Source organism: Dermacentor variabilis, chromosome 2 (genome assembly GCF_050947875.1).
Source record: "Dermacentor variabilis isolate Ectoservices chromosome 2, ASM5094787v1, whole genome shotgun sequence".
In the NCBI taxonomy this organism is placed as follows: domain Eukaryota; kingdom Metazoa; phylum Arthropoda; class Arachnida; order Ixodida; family Ixodidae; genus Dermacentor; species Dermacentor variabilis.
Genome location: NC_134569.1, coordinates 216,386,202 through 216,400,024, shown reverse-complemented (window position 1 = coordinate 216,400,024; position 13,823 = coordinate 216,386,202). Strand labels below are relative to the sequence as shown.

Sequence of the window (13,823 nt, the reverse complement as noted above, 5' to 3'; positions counted from 1 at the left end):
ATTCTAGATGAACATCTTCACTGGAAAAATCAGATTAGCGCAGTCTGTTCAAAGTTGGCTTCTGGCTGTTATGCCTTATTACAGGCCCGTGATTATTTTAACACACATACACTGCGTACCCTTTATTTTACCCTTATTAACAGTCATCTAACATACTGTGTAGAATCATGGGGTTTAACATACAACACTTACCTTGATCCTATCCGGCGATTACAAAAACGGGCTGTCCGAATTATAACACAAAGCAAGTATACTGAACCCAGTAAACCAATTTTCCAGTTATTAAATATCCTTCCTTTCGATCTTTTGCGGTCTTTAAAGATAGCGCTGTGTGTAAACAACATAGTAAAATATAACCAACCTTTCAATGCCTCCCTGTTTCGCTCTCCTTCTCGACTCACGAGAAACCTCACACATAGTAACTTTAATCTGCCACCGAATAATAACATCTACAGTGAAAGATTGGTGCAGTTTTCAGGAGCCAAGGTTTGGAATGCTTTACCCCCAGAAATAAAACAGTCCCACGAAACTAATAAAGCATTAAGAACATACTTTTTGAGCCTTATTTGATCTATGTGACAGTCGTTCGCGGTTTGTGTTTGTTGTACAGTGTTGTTCATTACAGATCTTTATTCATTCTCCTGTAAAATGCATATTGTATTATTTTCTCCTCATTGTATAGTGTACTCTGGTCTTTCGCCGTGACTTTGGGCTTTCTATTTTACACAAGTGTTGTGTCATTGCCATCGTGCATTTTTGTATCTGAACCCCACACTAGCCTCTGGCTATGGGTTCAGTCAGTGTCTGATAATTTGTATGGCAAGAATAGAAATAAAACAACAACAACAACAACAACAACAAGGTGATGGTCTTGTTTTTAGGATGCCAGAGTTGTCAGATGTTGAACTGAGTACCTCAAAAAGTGTAGCACACTGAACGAAGCATATTATGCTGCCCGACTGAAGCGTTTGTGGGAGGCCATCAACGCGAAACGGCTTGAAATGCTGAAGAACCGTGCCCACTAAGACAACGCAATGGGGCACAAGTCTACCATTTCAGTGTCCGCCATCGAGTCCTCTGGCTTGTAACTGCTTCCACATCCTCTCTTCTCGCCAGATTTAGCTCTCTAAGACTCATATTTTCCATCGGCCTAGGGGACACTTAGCTGGAGTCCATTTTCTCTCACACAGTGGTGTCATGGCTTCGGTGGAGGACTTTTTTGACGTTGAGGATGAAACATTCCAGAAAGGATATGGGCCTGCAGCACTGGCGGAAAAAAACTACAGTGACGTTTCACTTCGGCAGCACGTGTTACGCACAAGCGTATGAACGCCGCGAACATGCACAGTGAGCACTACTCTGTCGAAACAGCAACTTAAATGGCGCGAACGTGGTCGCTACATTGACCTCGACGGCGCGAAGCCTGTTGTGCTTCGGGGAAAGCGCAAGTGCTAGGCAATCAAAGATATGCCGCGAACATTCGCAGCGAGCACCGCAGCGTTGAAGCACAAACGGAAAGGGCGTGAACGCGGTCGATACGCCGATCTCGACGATGCAAGGTGGCGTGCCACAGGGAATGCACCATTGCTAAACATGCAAAAAGAGAGCCGCCGCGAACATGCACAGCGAGCACTGTGGCGTGTAAGCAAAACGCTATGCACTAGGTCGAGCTTTCTCGTATAAACGCGGCCGCTTGCGTGGGCCGATATGTTATTATTGCGATCGCAATTGTATGGACACTGCGGGCGCATTTCCGCCATCACCTTGAGGTTCCGTATGAGTGAGAGCGTGTGCGGGTAAGCCGGCGAATGCGGTTCAACCTCGCGTGCGCGAGCGAGGAACGCCGGCAAGATGCGTGCCCTGTGCTGTGGCGCACGAGGCGGGGTGGTCAGGCGAGGGAGGAGGGGCGTTCTTCTCCGGCGGATGCGAGGGTGCCCAAAAGGCCACCACACCAACACCTCCTAGACTAGAAGGCCGGAGTGCTCGGCGAGTGACGTCACGGGCAAGAAGCCATCGGCACGCTCGGGGATACGGGTTCAGTGAAGGGATCGCGGCTTGGCTCACCTAGCAGCCGTATGCTTTTATTGACCACTCCACACGTTTTCTTCAGTCGAAACTGCGGAATGAGCAGCAGGCACCTTACAAAGCATTTATTTAGAGGCACAGATACAAAACAGCTTTGTAAAGCTTGTGCATGTATTGATGCCAGCAGCTTTCTATAGCGCCGCGTTTTGTCGTCTTTGTAATGTACGTTTCTTTGCATTATAATAATAATTATCATCATCAGCCTAGTTACGCCCACTGCAGGGCAAAGGCCTCTCCCATACTTCTCCAACTACCCCGGTCATGTACTAATTGTGGCCATGTTGTCCCTGCAAACGTCTTAATGTCATCCGCCCACCTAACTTTCTGCCCCCTGCTACGCATCCCTTCCCTTGGAATCCAGTCCGTAACCCTTAGTGACCATCGGTTATCTTCCCTCCTCATTACATGTCCGGCCCATGCCCATTTCTCTTTCTTGATTTCAACTAAGATGTCGTTTACCCGCATTTGTTGCCTCACCCAATCTGCTCTTTTCTTATCCCTTAACGTCACACCCATCATTCTTCTTTCCATAGCTCGTTGCGTCGTCCTCAATTTCAGCAGAACCCTTTTCGTAAGCCTCCAGGTTTCTGCCCCATATGTGAGTACTGGTAACACACAGCTGTTATACACTTTCCTTTTGAGGGATAGTGGCAACCTGCTGTTCATGATTTGAGAATGCCTGCCAAACGCACCCCAGCCCTATCTTATTCTTCTGGTTATTTGAGTCTCATGATCCGGATCCGTGGTCACTACCTGCCCTAAGTACATGTATTCCCTTACCACTTCCAGTGCTTCGCTACCTATCGTAAACTGCTGTTCTCTTCCGAGACTGTTAAACAATACTTTAGTTTTCTGCAAATTAATTTTCAGACCCACCCTTCTGCTTTGCCTATCCAGGTCAGTGAGCATGCATTGCAATTGGTCTCCTGAGTTACTAAGCAAGGCAATATCATCAGCGAATCGCAAGTTGCTAAGGTATTCTCCACCAACTTTTATCCCCATTTCTTCCCACTCCAGGCCTCTGAATACCTCCTGTAAACATGCTGTGAATAGCATTGGAGATATCGTATCTCTCTGTCTGACGCCTTTCTTTATAGGGATTTTGTTGCTTTCTTTGTGGAGGACTACGGTGGCTGTGGAGCCGCTATAGATATCTTCCAGTATCTTTACATATGGCTCATCTACACCCAGATTCCGTAATGCCTCCATGACTGCTGAGGTTTCGACTGAATCAAGCGCTTTCTCGTAATCAATGAAAGCTATATATAAGGGTTGGTTATATTCTGCACATTTCTCTATCACTTGATTGATAGTGTGAATATGGTCTATTGTTGAGTAGCCTTTACGGAATCCTGCCTGGTCCTTTGGTTGACAGAAGTCTAAGGTGTTCCTGATTCTATTTGCGATTACCTTAGTAAATACTTTGTAGGCAACGGACAGTAAGCTGATCGGTCTATAATTTTTCAAGTCTTTGGCGTCCCCTTTCTTATGTATTAGGATTATGTTAGCGTTCTTCCAAGATTCCGGTACGCTCGAGGTTATGAGGCATTGCGTATACAGGGTGGCCAGTTTCTTTAGAACAATCTGACCACCATCCTTCAACAAATCTGCTGTTACCTGATCCTCCCCAGCTGCCTTCCCCCTTTGCATAGCTCCTAAGGCTTTCTTTACTTCTTCTGGCGTTACCTGTGGGATTTCGAATTCCTCTAGGCTATTCTCTCTTCCACTGTCGTCGTGGGTGCCACTGGTACTGTATAAATCTCTATAGAACTCCTCAGCCACTTGAACTATCTCATCCATATTAGTAACGATATTGCCGGCTTTGTCTCTTAACGCACACATCTGATTCTTGCCTATTCATAGTTTCTTCTTCACTGTTTTTAGGCTTCCTCCGTTCCTGAGAGCCTGTTCAATTCTATCCATATTATAGTTCCTGATGTCCGCTGTCTTACGCTTGTTGATTAAATTAGAAAGTTCTGCCAGTTCTATTCTAGCTGTAGGGTTCGAAGCTTTCATACAATGGCGTTTCTTGATCAGATCTTTCGTCTCCTGCGATAGCTTACTGGTTTCCTGTCTAACGGCGTTAACACCGACTTCTATTGCGCACTCCTTAATGATGCCCATGAGATAGTCGTTCATTGCTTCAACACTAAGGTCCTCTTCCTGAGTTAAAGCCGAATACCTGTTCTGTAGCTTGATCCGGAATTCCTCTAGTTTCCCTCTTACCGCTAACTCATTGATTGGCTTCTTGTGTACCAGTTTCTTCCGTTCCCTCCTCAAGTCTAGGCTAATTCGAGTTCTTACCATCCTATGGTCACTGCAGCATACCTTGCCGAGCACGTCTACATCTTGTATGATGCCAGGGTTCGCGCAGAGTATGAAGTCGATTTCATTTCCAGTCTCACCATTCGGGCTCCACCACGTCCACTTTCGACTAACCCGCTTTCGGAAAAAGGTGTTCATTATCCGCATATTATTCTGTTCTGCAAACTCTACTAATAATTCTCCTCTGCTATTCCTAGAGCCTATGCCATATTCCCCCACTGACTTGTCTCCAGCCTGCTTCTGGCCTACCCTGGCATTGAAGTCGCCCATCAGTATAGTGTATTTTGTTTTGACTTTACCCATCGCCGACTACACGTCTTCATAGAAGCTTTCGACTTCCTGGTCATCATGACTGCATGTAGGGGCATAGACTTGTACCACCTTCAATTTGTACCTCTTATTAAGTTTCACAACAAGACCGGCCACCCTCTCGTTAATGCTATAGAATTCCTGTATGTTACCAGCTATTTCCTTATTAATCAGGAATCCGACTCCTAGTTCTCGTCTCTCCGCTAAGCCCCGGTAACACAGTACATGACCGCTTTTTAGCACTGTATATGCTTCTTTTGTCCTCCTAACCTCACTGAGCCCTATTATATCCCATTTACTACCCTCTAATTCCTCCAATAACACTGCTAGACTCGCCTCACTAGATAGCGTTCTAACGTTAAACGTTGCCATGTTCAGATTCCAATGGCGGCCTGTCCGGAGCCAGGTATTCTTAGCACCCTCTGCAGCGTCACAGATCTGACCGCCGCCTTGGTCAGTTGCTTCGCGGCTGCTGGGGACTGAAGGCCGGGGTTTGATTGTTGCATTCATATAGGAGGTTGTGGCCAAGTACTGCACCAGGGTGGCCAATCTTGCTCTGGTGAGAGAGTATGTTACCGGTTCTGGTCACCGGGATCAGGCCGCACTCCAGGCCTGTTTGTGCAATTTTCTCAACACACGCTTTTTTTGTATTTTCCGGTGGAGGATTGCGCGGCACCGGGATTTGAATCACGGTCCTCTTGCACTGGAGACGGATACTCTACCGTCCCCGCAGGAGTTAAATTAAAAATTGAATTATTGGGTTTTGCGTGACAAAACCACTTTCTGATTATGCACGCCGTAGTGGAGGACTCCGAAAATTTCGACCACCTGGGGTTCTTTAACGTGCACCTAATTCTAAGTACACGGGTGTTTTCGCATTTCGCCCCCATCGAAATGCGGCCGCCGTGGCCGGGGTCCGATCCCGCGACCTCGTGCTCAGCAGTCTAACACTATAACCACTGAGCAACCACGGCGGGTCCCGCAGGAGTTGTACGCCTCATTTAACCTACAGTGGTGCCCTATTTGATCAGTCAAGGTGGACCAATCTTAGCTCGGTTATACCGCATGGATGGCACTCGGCTAGAGAACCTGGTATTTATGACCTGCACATGTGTGGCCACACATAATTGAGGATATATAATTTTTTAGGAGGGTTTCCGTACAGTGATAAAATGAAGGAAAATACATTAAAAAGAAAGAAAAAAAGGCGGAAAATAAAGGAACATAACATGTGATTTGAACTCGTGATCCTTCAATGTTGCCCGGAAAGGTAGCTCAGTCGGTTGGTTCGTCAAGCCAACGGTTACTTTCAAGCGCCATAGCTCCTGCTCCGAGCCTCAGACTTGTGTGGAAAGGGACTGATGATGTCCGCGAAGTGGTTGGAAGGCTTACATTCTTGGAAAAGTGGCCGCCGGAGGAGAAGAGCGAACTTGAGCTGCTTTAGAGACTACGAAAACTGCCTTAAAATATCTAGACTTGAGGGGAAGCTTCGTTAACAAACTATAACACGGCAATCAGCACTCGAATACGACGAGAGAAATTATTGAGACGTGGGAAATTCCCTTGAAATAAATCTGGTTTGCGAGACAAATGCTTGTATGTATTGAATCTCTTAAAAGATGACGGGGGAAATATGCGCTCACCGAGAGGGCATCGTCAGCACGAGACCACCACCAGGCACCTTACTGAGATGTAGAGAGCTTCGCGGCCGGAACGAAGTCTCCCCTCTCCCCGGCCAAGAGTGGAAAACGCGCTTTCCGATCGCTCAAGGTTGCGCGGACATTGTATAGCTCTAGCGTCTAGGAAAAAGCTTAAACAGGTGCGAGGGCGAAACGCATAGCGTGGGAAACTAGCCGCCGGAATAGCTATCTCAAGTACTGCTGCTGGCGAGGGCGAAATACCTTCGTGTAATTATAATAACCCTAATAGGACTTCTTTCAAAGAAAAAAAAGAAAAAAAAGGGAAACGGCTCAGAAGGCTATACTACGAGAGCTATGACTGATACTTTTCTATATATATGTATTCATCTCATCTATGGGATCGCATGCGCGCGCTGTTGCTTTGGCTCTGCGTGTAGTAGTTAAGAGAGTCAGTTTAAGGGCGGAGAAGAAGGAAGGAGAGGAAAGCAATATAGCAGCGCCGTGGTTTTAGAGCGCAACCGTGGTAGGGAAACGGAAGGCGATATAAGCATGCGTGTCCATGATACGCACACGACAAACTGCCTTACAATATTTAGACTTGAGGGGAAGCTTCGTCAACAAACTATAACATGGCAATCAGCACTCGAATATAATTATAACCCTAATAATAATTGTAAATATTCCTCTCATCTATAGGATCTAAAGCGCGCGTTGTTGCTTTGTCTGTGCGTGTAGTAGTTAAGAGAGCCAGTTTAAGGGCGGAGAAGGGGGAAGGAAAGGAAAGACTCTGAAGCAAACTTGCAGCGCCGTGGTTTTAAAGCGCAACCGTGGTAGAGAAACGGAAAGGCGATATAAGCATGCGTGGCCATGATACGCACACTACAAACTGCCTTACAATATTTAGACTTGAGGGGAAGCTTCGTTAACAAACTATAACACGGCAATCAGCACTCGAATAGGACGAGAGAAATTATTGAGACGTGGAAAATTCCCTTGAAATAAATCTGGTTTACGAGACAAATGCTTGTATGTATTGAATCTCTTGGCCGGGGAGAGGGGAGACTTCGTTCCGGCCGCGAAGCTCTCTACATCTCAGTAAGGTGCCTGGTGGTGGTCTCGTGCTGACGATGCCCTCTCGGTGAGCGCATATTTCCCCCCTCATCTTTTAAGAGATTCAATACATACAAGCATTTCTCTCGCAAACCAGATTTATTTCAAGGGAATTTTCCACGTCTCAATAATTTCTCTCGTCGTATTCGAGTGGTGATTGCCGTGTTATAGTTTGTTAACGAAGCTTCCCCTCAAGTCTAAATATTATAATGCTGTTTGTCGTGTGCGTATCATGGCCACGCATGCTTATATCGCCTTTCCGTTTCTCTACCACGGTTGCGCTTTAAAACCACAGCGCTGCAAGTTTGCTTCAGAGACTTTCCTTTCCTTCCCCCTTCTCCGCTTTTAAACTGGCTCTCTTAACTACTACACGCACAGACAAAGCAACAGCGCGCGCTTTAGATCCTATGGATGAGATGAATATTTACAATTATTATTAGGGTTAGAATTATATTCGAGTGCTGATTGCCGTGTTATAGTTTGTTAGCGAAGCTTCCCCTCAAGTCTAAATATTGTAAGGCAGTTTGTCGTGTGCGTATCATGGACACGCATGCTTATATCGCCTTCCGTTTCCTTACCACGGTGGCGCTTTAAAACCACGGCGCTGCAAGTTTGCTTTCCTCTCCTTCCTTCTTCTCCGCCCTTAAACTCACTCTCTTAACTGCTACACGCAGAGCCAAAGCAACAGCGCGCGCATGCGATCCCATAGATGAGATGAATACATATATATAGAAAAGTATCAGTCATAGCTCTCGTAGTATAGCCTTCTGAGCCGTTTCCCTTTTTTTTTCTTTTCTTTTTTTTTTCTTTGAAAGAAGTCCTATTAGGGTTATTATAATTACACGAAGGTATTTCGCCCTCGCCAGCAGCAGTACTTGAGATTGCTATTCCGGCGGCTAGCTTCCCACGCTATGCGTGCCGCCCTCGCACCTGTTTAAGCTTTTTCCTAGACGCTAGAGCTATACAATGTCCGCGCAACCTTGAGCGATCGGAAAGCGCGTTTTCCACTCTTGGCCGGGGAGAGGGGAGACTTCGTTCCGGCCGCGAAGCTCTCTACATCTCAGTAAGGTGCCTGGTGGTGGTCTCGTGCTGACGATGCCCTCTCGGTGAGCGCATATTTCCCCCCTCATCTTTTAAGAGATTCAATACATACAAGCATTTGTCTCGCAAACCAGATTTATTTCAAGTGAATTTTCCACGTCTCAATAATTTCTCTCGTCCTATTCGAGTGCTGATTGCCGTGTTATAGTTTGTTAACGAAGCTTCCCCTCAAGTCTAAATATTGTAAGGCAGTTTGTCGTATGCGTATCATGGACACGCATGCTTATATCGCCTTCCGTTTCTCTACCCCGGTTGCGCTTTAAAATCACAGCGCTGCAAGTTTGCTTCAGAGACTTTCCTTTCCTTCCCTCTTCTCCGCCCTTAAACTGGCTCTCTTAACTACTACACGCACAGACAAAGCAACAACGCGCGCTTTAGATCCTATAGATGAGACGAATATTTACAATTATTATTAGGGTTATAATTGTATTCGAGTGCTGATTGCCGTGTTATAGTTTGTTAACGAAGCGTCCCCTCAAGTCTAAATATTGTAAGGCAGTTTGTCGTGTGCGTATCATGGACACGCATGCTTATATCGCCTTCCATTTCCCTACCACGGTTGCGCTTTAAAACCACGGCGCTGCAATATTGCTTTCCTCTCCTTCCTTCTTCTCCGTCCTCAAATTGACTCTCTTAACTACTACACGCAGAGCCAAAGCAACAGCGTGCGCATGCGATCGCATAGATGAGATGAATACATATATATAGAAAAGTATCAGTCATAGCTCTCGTAGTATAGCCTTCTGAGCCGTTTACCTTTTTTTTCTTTTCTTTTTTTTTCTTTGAAAGAAGTCCTATTAGGGTTATTGTAATTACACGAAGGTATTTCGCCCTCGCCAGCAGCAGTACTTGAGATAGCTATTCCGGCGGCTAGCTTCCCACGCTATGCGTGCCGCCCTCGCACCTGTTTAAGCTTTTTCCTAGACGCTAGAGCTATACAATGTCCGCGCAACCTTGAGCGATCGGAAAGCGCGTTTTCCACTCTTGGCCGGGGAGAGGGGAGACTTCGTTCCGGCCGCGAAGCTCTCTACATCTCAGTAAGGTGCCTAGTGGTGGTCTCGTGCTGACGATGCCCTCTCGGTGAGCGCATATTTCCCCCCTCATCTTTTAAGAGATTATAATAATAATAGTGATTTATTATATTCCACACTTCATACCTATTACTTCAAATAAATCGAATCCATAAAAGCTCTTTCTTCCATATTTTTGTACTTATGGTTTTTATGGCGCGGCAATGGTGAATGTAACGCACTCTTATCAGCTTCACAATTGCGTATGGACAACTTTATTGGGGACACATGTATTTCTTCTAATCTGGATTATGCTTAAACGAATAATTTCGCTTTCGGCGCACTAATTACAGCAGTGCACTAATTTACAACTTAAAGAAGTATAGAAACGGAATATAAAACATTCGTGCAGCTAAGTACAAGAAAACAGCTGCCTTATTGCGCAGAGTTTCAGCTTTTCTCTTTCTTGCCTTAGCATTGGCATCCAATATTTTGTCGTTCATCTCGCAGCAGTAGTTCCTCAATAAAATATTGGTGCTACACCACAAAAGGTGCCTTAACACAAATTCACATTTGTGCCCATCCTCGCAAGCGTCGAACTCTGAGGAATCATCACTGACGAGCAGTTCAAGCGTGAGATCAGTCACCAAACGACGTCGGTTTGACAGATTAATAAATTCCTCTTTCGCTGATAGTTGCTTAACAACCACGTAGTTGTGTGCGACAGCGTTGACGGCAGATATAGCTGGATAGACAAGTCCTGCCCTGTCAAGTTGTTTCACGAGGTCGTACCGTCCATCCGAGTCTGAGACCGATGTCAACCTTTTCTCTGTCAATGCGTCCCTGCATTTCGAACAGTTGAGCTTTTTCAATGAAGCGTATACGGCATAGCCTGCCACGTAGACCAGTACAGGGACAATGTCTTTAATTTCAGACAGTCCATCCTTCGTTACTACCACATTTAGGCTAGGGCGTGTGTGGTCTGTGTGTGTTTGAAATTCATCCCATCGCTCATCCTTACTGATGGCTGGTAGAGTGCTTTGCAGCCTTAGCTTGTTCTCACATTCGTACACTTGTCTTATCGACACATGATACTGAGATCCAGCTAGCATCCTGTACTTCCCGAAGCGCTCCTCCAGACTGTCGGTCTGGATCTTTCCTAAAAGGACGTACAAGAACTTGAGCTCTTCGTAACAGTACTTCGTGAACTCCACTAAAGCATATGTTGTGTGGTCGATAGCGGCATGGGTCTCTCTTGTTAACGTGTCGCTGTCCAAAATTTTGCGTTTCCACTCTTCCAACCAGGCCAAAAGATTGCGCAGGAAATCAATCTTGATATCATTTTCGTTAGGAAGCACTGGTTCCTGGAACTTGTCCAGTAGCCTTTTTCCTTTCGAAAGGGTTTTCACGTTCACAATCTTCCACCATTTTACCACTATCTCAATGAAAGTGGCAGTACCCTCAAAAAACAGAAGGTTGTGCTTCATCCCAAGGGCTCGAAGGGCCTGAGGAAGGTAGTCATTGAACATCTGCAATGCCAACTTCACGTTCTGTCTTTCAATGTTCGATGGACAGAGAGCCTTTCTTGACAGGCTGTAGCCATAGCTTAACAGCCTCTTGGACTCCAAGTTGTACATATTTCTGATTGTAGCAAATGATGCAGAGAGCATTTGGTGTTTTCCAGTGAAGTCTGATTTCAACTCGGGAAAGTAGAAGTACTTTTGGTCGTTTTTCTGGTTCAGCCAGTTATTGCGTATACACTTGAGTATGTGTACCGGGTCTATTACAAAAAAAGAGTGGTCTTTTCGGGTTCGATGGGTGAGCGTAAACAATTTGTTTAGAAGGAGGTGAAGAGAAGTGAGACATAGCCTTCGCGTTGATAGCATTGTTGTCACTTACGACACAAACTACCCTGTACCCAATCTCTTCCAGTCCGCATATTACTTTCGTCAGCAAGTTGTGCAGATCTTCTGCGTCGGCTCTTTGCACAGGGACGATGTGAGCGACTTCCTTAGATTGGCACAAGATGCTCTGCACCATAAAGACAAGTGCGCTGGTTGCTGCGGCTGAGCTGTTCAGAGCACCATCGGTAATATTGCCTCCCTTGTAGTCGAAATAAGGCTTGATGTGAATTTCATCCACCATCAGAGTCACAAAACGTTGGCGATCATTCAAGTCGGTGATTCTTCCCGCCATGTACCGGAGGAATGATTCGCTGTGATGTTCAATTTGAGGATTCATGCCGTACGATGAGCATATTGAACGAATGGTCACTGGGTGCGGGAGAGCCATGCGTCCGGATCCGCGTATATATTTGTATGCATGAGGTGATACTGTGAATAGTAGACAGCAAAATATCATGAAGTCGGCTGAGTAACGCCTCCGAACTTTCTTCATGGAGAGTAGCTTTAACTGCTCGCTAAGAAACTGTATGACATTGGAACTGCCATCTGTGGGCGAGAAAGACAACTTTTCAAGCAGCAGAAGAATCTGCTTGCATATATCTTCATTGCAGGATTCAGGACTTTGAGGGAAGTGGGCACTGCTATTCTCAATGCTCTCGAGCAGATCCATCACCGCTTTCTTGCTGTTTGCTACAGTCGGAACGGAGGAATCGATGCCCACTTTCGTTATCGGCGTCCTTGCGAAGTAAACTGTCATGCCGAGGTCGGCTTTTACTGCAATTGAATATTTGATGCACGGAGCGTCATCTTCAGCGATGTGCAGTAAAATTAGTCGTTCCGTCCGTTCAATAGCGTGCCAGAACGTAGACTTTTTGCTTGTTATGAATTGCATCAGGTCTTCCAGGTTTAGAATCTTATCTGCTTCCTTCTCCTTGCGGAATGCTTCAGCAGACACTTCACACGCTTTCTTCAAAGAAGCAGCCTCAAGACGCATGCGCTTGGAATCCGGATCCTCCCTCGAGGTGATTGGCTTCGAAAGATAAGATGGATATTGAGGAAACTTTGATGGGACTGCGCCTGGGCGAAGACGCAGGCGTGAGAGAGGTGCAGTGACGGTGTGCCCTGTAAGGTCGTCGAGGTGAGAGACCTCCCGCACGATGTTGGCCTCAATGAAGTGAAGTTCACAAACCTAGAAAGAAGTTCAAAGTTGTTCTAAATGTTATTCTAACATTCCTGATTTAAAGGCACTTTGTAATTTAGCAATTAACCTTCCCGTATTTTTCAAAAGTGACTATTTAAAGAAGCTCTGAACATCTTACCCTGGAGTACGGTGATACAATGAAGTCTGCACGTGGTATATCGCCCTAATCCAGGCACTCTGGGCTTCTTCATCTTGTGGAAACTTGAAGGCGAGATTTTTTTGCCCCGATTTGTAATTGCTCCGGCAATTGGGCACGCAGCACTTATTAGGCATATCTAGGCATGGCACTCCACATTCCGGGGCAATGAAGACTTGCGGTACACACAATCACAAGCACAGCACAAGTGTTGAGACTGCATGCACTGGTCACGTCTAGAAAAAAAAATGTGCGTTCGGAAGCATGCAGCAGCATGGCTGAGCATGCCGGGACTTGTTTAACCTTGAAGCTATTCAGGGAGCGGCAGGGTTCCTGGAACTAATCGAATTGTTGTCGCCACCGTCGTCGCCTCGTCCTTCTCCGAATAACCGGGGTTAACTATTGTATATCTTCCGCGCTTCATTTTCAACACGTGTGCGCCCCTAGTAGCTTCGCAGCGCGCTGCACGGAACTTCTATGTTGGCCTCTTCTGCGTGACGTTGCTCAAGGGGAGAGGGTCAGCCAGAAGGCCTTAAGTTGTCTAGAGGGTGTTGACCACACACGGAGGAAGGAAACTGAGGAGACGCCCTACCCCCTCCGCGCGCTAGGAGAAAAGTGTGGCGGAAATGACGTAGTAGGTTCTCATTTTTTTGCTTTTTTATTTTTTTTGCTGTATGGCCACGCCTTTTGGGCCACAATGGCGGCGTTGTTATGGTTTTGAGCGCTCACACGTGTTGCTCTGGTAGCTTTCGTGCCGTGGCAAAGGCGCTGTGTGGGCGGGTTTGCGTTAGCCACCATGTCTTGTTGCGCTGTGTTACCTGCACCGTGCTCTGCCGGATGTTGCTGGGGCCATATGGGACAGGAGGAACTAAAGCTCGTGAAATGAACGCGCACATGTAAGGCTGTACGCAATGTACCGCGCCACGGCACTAACAACGGACGAAGGAATATCCGCGGGAAATTTCGCCTCTACTTCAGCGGACTCATGCTAACGTGCCATCG

The 13,823-nt window shown here is 46.4% G+C and overlaps 1 pseudogene; it reads right to left on the bottom strand.

Moving 5' to 3' along the window:
• LOC142570691 (uncharacterized) overlaps window positions 1-12,958 on the bottom strand; it is a 61,655-nt pseudogene extending 48,697 nt beyond the window's left edge.
• Window positions 12,959-13,823: the final 865 nt, after the last annotated feature.